The sequence below is a fragment of the Henckelia pumila genome, chromosome 4, assembly GCF_033568475.1.
Source record: "Henckelia pumila isolate YLH828 chromosome 4, ASM3356847v2, whole genome shotgun sequence".
NCBI classification, from domain to species: domain Eukaryota; kingdom Viridiplantae; phylum Streptophyta; class Magnoliopsida; order Lamiales; family Gesneriaceae; genus Henckelia; species Henckelia pumila.
Genome location: NC_133123.1, coordinates 148,787,768 through 148,793,014, shown reverse-complemented (window position 1 = coordinate 148,793,014; position 5,247 = coordinate 148,787,768). Strand labels below are relative to the sequence as shown.

The window sequence follows — 5,247 nt, the reverse complement described above, 5'->3', positions numbered from 1 at the left end:
ACTAAAAGATATCAAATTTGAGTTTAGTCTCTTGACATGTAGCACATTGTGAAACTTTGAAAATCCTTCCACGTTCGGTGTTCCTTTGCCACCAATCCTTCCTTTTGCACCACCTCCGTAAGTCACTTTACCACATCTTTGTTCAATATGATCCATGGATGTTCTTTCAAACCTGTAATGTGGCGTGAGCTTCCACTATGAAAGTACCAGTGACCTAGAATCACTTCAAACTTGGCCATGGCAGACTTCAAATCAGAATTTTCTTTAGAGAGAGTTGTGTTCAAATTGTTCTGTTTGATCCGATCAGCATACAACTCCTCATAAAGTTTTTGTACACACTCTAGAGTTATATCATCATTGACAGCTTCCTAATCACCAAAATTACCAAGAGTAGATGTATTCAAGAAAATTAATTTTTCACTGGTGTTGCGACTTGGTGTTGCAACACCGAAGGCAACACCCAGTGGGTTGACTTGAAAACATCTCTTTTCTTTCAACAATGCAGCAAGGGAGGTATGATCTTCTTCATCATTCTGTTCTTGATCTCTGTCAGAGTCATCATCACTCAAGTACATAGCCATACCTTTGTGGAATCGATTTGCACATTCAATTGCATAGTGTCCATATCCATTGCATTCTCTGCATTGCACATAATCAAAATTCTTGGTATTAGATTCATAATTAACAACATACCTTGGTTGAGATGGTTCTCGAGTAGGTGACACCCTCAACAGATTTTCAGGAGCAGGAAAATTAGGGTGCTTAGATTGTTGTCCAACTTTCTGTTTGTTTATTCTCTTCAAATAATCTTCAAACTTCTGTGTGATCAAGGAAATTGAATCATCACATAAATCTGACTTATTAACTTCCGGTGGTCGGAATCTGACGTCAACAACCGACACGTCCATGATAAACCTACAAAACAAAAATAACCAGAATCTCTCTTAGTAAAGTTAAGAGTTGGCTCTGATGCCACTTGACAGAAATCATATTGTAATTGTAGGTTAAAATAAAGAGTCAGTGTTGTCCGCGGTGTCACAACATCAACGACAACACATTACAGCGGAAAATAAATAAAAATAAATAACACAAGAAATTAATTTTACACGAGTATAAAAACTCGTGCGGGTGCCTTAGGGCTAAATATCACTAGTAAACGTAAGAATAGTCTTACAAAATAATCCTAGTGATTTTACGAAAAATCATTAAATCCTAAATTTCTCAACAAGTTGAGAAATCAAACTTGCATCCTAAAATACAACAGAGTATAAAAGAAATTGAATGCAACTCCCGTAGCCTAAATTGAAGAGACAGAAAATATCTTCAACAACATAGTTTCCACAGTGTTGTCTCTGATGTTTTCAACACGAACGGTGACACGGGGACATGCAACAACGATGGTTGCAAAACTTCTTCAGAATCTTTGAATTCTTCTATGTGATTTTCTTTGAAAGCTCTTCTGAATTCTCCTCTAAAGTGTGTTCTTGTTTGTGCGCAGAATCCCCTCTTTATAGATTAGCTTTCACGTATAAAAGGGATTTCCTTGTAGAGTCCTACACAATAAGGAAATAAATCTTTTTTAGGAACAAAACTCTTTTAAATATAATACTATCTTGATAATATTTGATAACAATAATACACAATAATTCCTTATCAAGATAATATTTAATCTAGACAAATATCTATCTCAATATTTTCGATAATAACATATAAATATTTAGCCTATCATATCAAATCATATCTTGATAATATAAACATAAATCCTTTCAATTCGATATCAAGATATAATTAAGTTAAATATCTATCCTAAATATATTATCGAGATCATAGAATATTTAACCATTTCAAATCAAATCTTTTGTCTAGAAGGCAAACTTCAATATTCTAATTAGCATGTTTAAGGAAAAGATTTTCAAGGAATTAATATTCCTTTCAATTTAGTTCCTCCAAGGAAGTCGCCACTGCATTGTAAACTTACTCACCAAATTTTTTCTTAAGGTTTTTAAGTTCTCGATCTTCTTCATCGACCACTTCCTACAATACCCAAATGAAAAGAAACATCTGAGTCCTCGAGTAGTAAAAGACATCTTATATATGGATATATATAAATCATTAAGTTGTTCCTTAATGGCCAACCTGATTTTCCCCGTGAAACCGCACAAATTTGAATGGGTGCCATCCAGGATTTTTCAGTCTCTCCTGCCATTCAGAGCAGAGTTGAGCGGCCTTTATATCAGCATTTGCAGCATATCTTAGCCTGCAGATTTTCAAAAAAGGCTCGTCGTCGATTTCCCCTATTATCTTCACTCCAAAATCTTCTTCACCGTTTTCCAACCTCTTATGCTGCAAGCCCTGAGAATGAACAAGACAGATTGAAGCATTATTGGGTTCAATGAATCAGAAACTCACAAAATGTGGACAGCTTCCCTTGAGCTCATCATAGATAGGGTAAACTCACAAATTATAATAAATTGCACTGCATCGCGATAAAGATATCAATACCAATATTAATTCTTTGCGAGCGTCTTGCAGCTCATCATTGCTCAGTAGCTGTTTAGTAAGGAGTTGTTGATTTAAATCGACAACACCGTCCATCTCTTCAGCTTTCTCCTCTAATTTTGTTGTCAGCTCTTCAATTTTCATTTTCTTTTCATCTAATTCAATTTCAAGTTCAAGCTTTCTCTTCAACAAATCTTCCTTCTCCCTCTGCAATGCAATATTAATCAAGCACGTGGAAGTAAGTTAATTCACTGGTTCTAGTTTGGGTGACCCTGGCACTACTTAAACAGAATTATGCATAAAATATGGTTCCTTAAGCCATTAGCGGCTCGCACTTCCCCGAATTGCCGTGACCGGAACTTGAACGATTGAATAAATATAACATATAACTAAACACAAATACTTTGTTCATCAAACCTGATAGAAATTAAAAGATAAAGATGATCCATATATAATCATGTTCTGTTGCCCTCTGCTTTATTTTGTTCACTAACATAATAACCTTCTATTCACTATATCAATCATCAATATCATGAATTGAACCTTGATCAGATACAAAATATCCAAGGACAAGTAGATATAAACAAAATGGTTTGCTATTTCATTCCCAAATAAAATATTCCATTACATACGCTGATCATGGTCGAAATATGACTATGGAACACACAGAGTCGTACAAAGCATTCATATGAGCGTAATGTCGAAAAATAGACCATACATATAAGTGTTTAAAGACAGAATCAGGGCATAAAAACACCTTGTGTTGCTTGTATAGCTGCTGCCAAATGTCCTTTTCCGCCTTCTCAGATTCCATTGAAGTCCTCAGTGAATTGAGGGATTTCTCATGCTCGCGGCAATCTTGAGTCAGATTATCAACCAAAGTTGGAAGCTGCATAAAATGTGGTGTTTGTTACATGACTTGAAAATATATAAAACGAATAAAAGAAAAGTGGGGGGAAGCCAACTTCGGCTACTAGGTGCTTCAGTTTCTGGTGTTTAGCCTGCAGCAAGGGATTCTGATCTGGCTCCTTAGTACTTGAGGCCTTTGCCCCTGCATGAGTGGTATGCATGCTGCGCCTCGAACGAGTCTTCCAGGAGATTTCCTCCAGTTCCTTCTGAGTCGGGGTAATTCTGGGCTTAGCAGCTGAAACCTTGGCCAAACTAGAGATGCGCTGTCCCAATCCGATCCCACGGCAGTACCCATTACTCTAATTTTGGCTTCAAGAAAGAACGAAAGCAGCAAATGTAAACTACGTACGATTTTTGTTCACTGAAAGCACTGACGCAAACGAAACCCCCACGTAAACTCACTTGTAACCAGCTAGCTAAAGAAGAATGTAAATTAACGAATGTGCAGTAAATGAACACAAAATCAAAACCAAATAGAGCGCAAACTGTGTTTGTAAATAATTATTCACACCACACCTCGGAAATGTAAATCTATCCCTGTCATATCTCAGAGGATAGAGTCATGATTGCTCGGGATTAAAGTAGACGTGTGGCACGGAGATAATAATCTCAAGATATCGTGGAATGTGAATCTATGTGAAATCGTACCCTCTATCTAATAGCGAATAAAAGAAACAAAGATTTTTTCTTATTTTTGAAACAAGTAAGTTTGTAAAATTCATCTTTAATTGAATCCGTAACTAGCAACAGATAATTGCGAAATAAACAATCGATCGCAACAAAAACTTCAAAGGAACCTGTCTTTGACAACCCACAAAGATAATCAATCAACAAACCGACTCACACAAACTAGGTACTACCATGTGAACTACGTCTCAACCATGGGGGGAAGGAGGGCGAATGCAATAAAGACCGTGACTCAAAAATGCCCAAACAATCACCAAAATGCAATGTACATCGACACCTAACATGAGCAACACACAAACAAAATCCTAAAATCCACGGAGGGGCGTTCACGCAGGAGGCAGAAACTTTCATACTCAAACGAATAAAAATCATAAAAATCGGCCAAGTAACCTTAGACTCAGAAATTTCAAAATGTCAACAAGAAAGAAACAAGCACACGCATAATATGTTGAAGTTATTTTTCTTAATTGTTTATGTTTGTTATTTGATTTAATAGAATAATTTATTTGATGTTTACTAAGTCATTGTTTACCAAGTTTTTAGGAAGTCCAGTAGTAATGTTGCTTTTTTCTAGGAATTATTAGTTACTAGTATCATCCATTTTCAGCTCTATATATGAGCACAAGTTTGTAAAAATTTTTAACGTAAGAAATAAAAATCTCAAGTTATTATCTGAAGTATAAAAACTTGCATTTGTCCTCTGGTTCTTTCCTTCAAAATCATCCCTTGCCCTTTCAATTTCTGTAACAGTGGTATCAAAGCCCACGGTTAGTGGAGTGAAGTGAGTAAAAATAGCAAATGGCATCTGAAGCAACATTTGTGCAACCAGCTATTCCTCGGTTTGATGGTCACTATGATCATTGGAGCATGTTAATGGAAAATTTTTTGAGGTCCAAAGAATACTGGCAGGTCGTGGATTCTGGTGTATCAGAACCAGCTGCTGGTGTTGTGCTTTCGGAGGCGCAAATGGCAGAGTTAGAAGGGCTGAAATTAAAGGATTTGAAAGCAAAGAACTATCTTTTCCAATGTAGTGACCCTGCATGGAATCACCTACTAACTGGAAATTAATAGCATGCATTAAACTTAATACAACAATATATGGAACAGAGTAAAAACGTGCGGAAACATAATCCATAATTTACATATCAGCTT

At 36.2% G+C, this 5,247-nt stretch overlaps 1 long non-coding RNA gene across 1 annotated transcript; it reads right to left on the bottom strand.

The window, feature by feature from the left end:
* Positions 1-2,567: 2,567 nt before the first annotated feature.
* LOC140864145 (uncharacterized) lies at positions 2,568-3,546 on the bottom strand. The gene is made up of 3 exons (XR_012144127.1): positions 3,465-3,546; positions 3,257-3,388; positions 2,568-2,706 (listed from the first exon to the last, which is right to left on the bottom strand). It is a non-coding gene; the product is annotated as an uncharacterized lncRNA (long non-coding RNA).
* Positions 3,547-5,247: the final 1,701 nt, after the last annotated feature.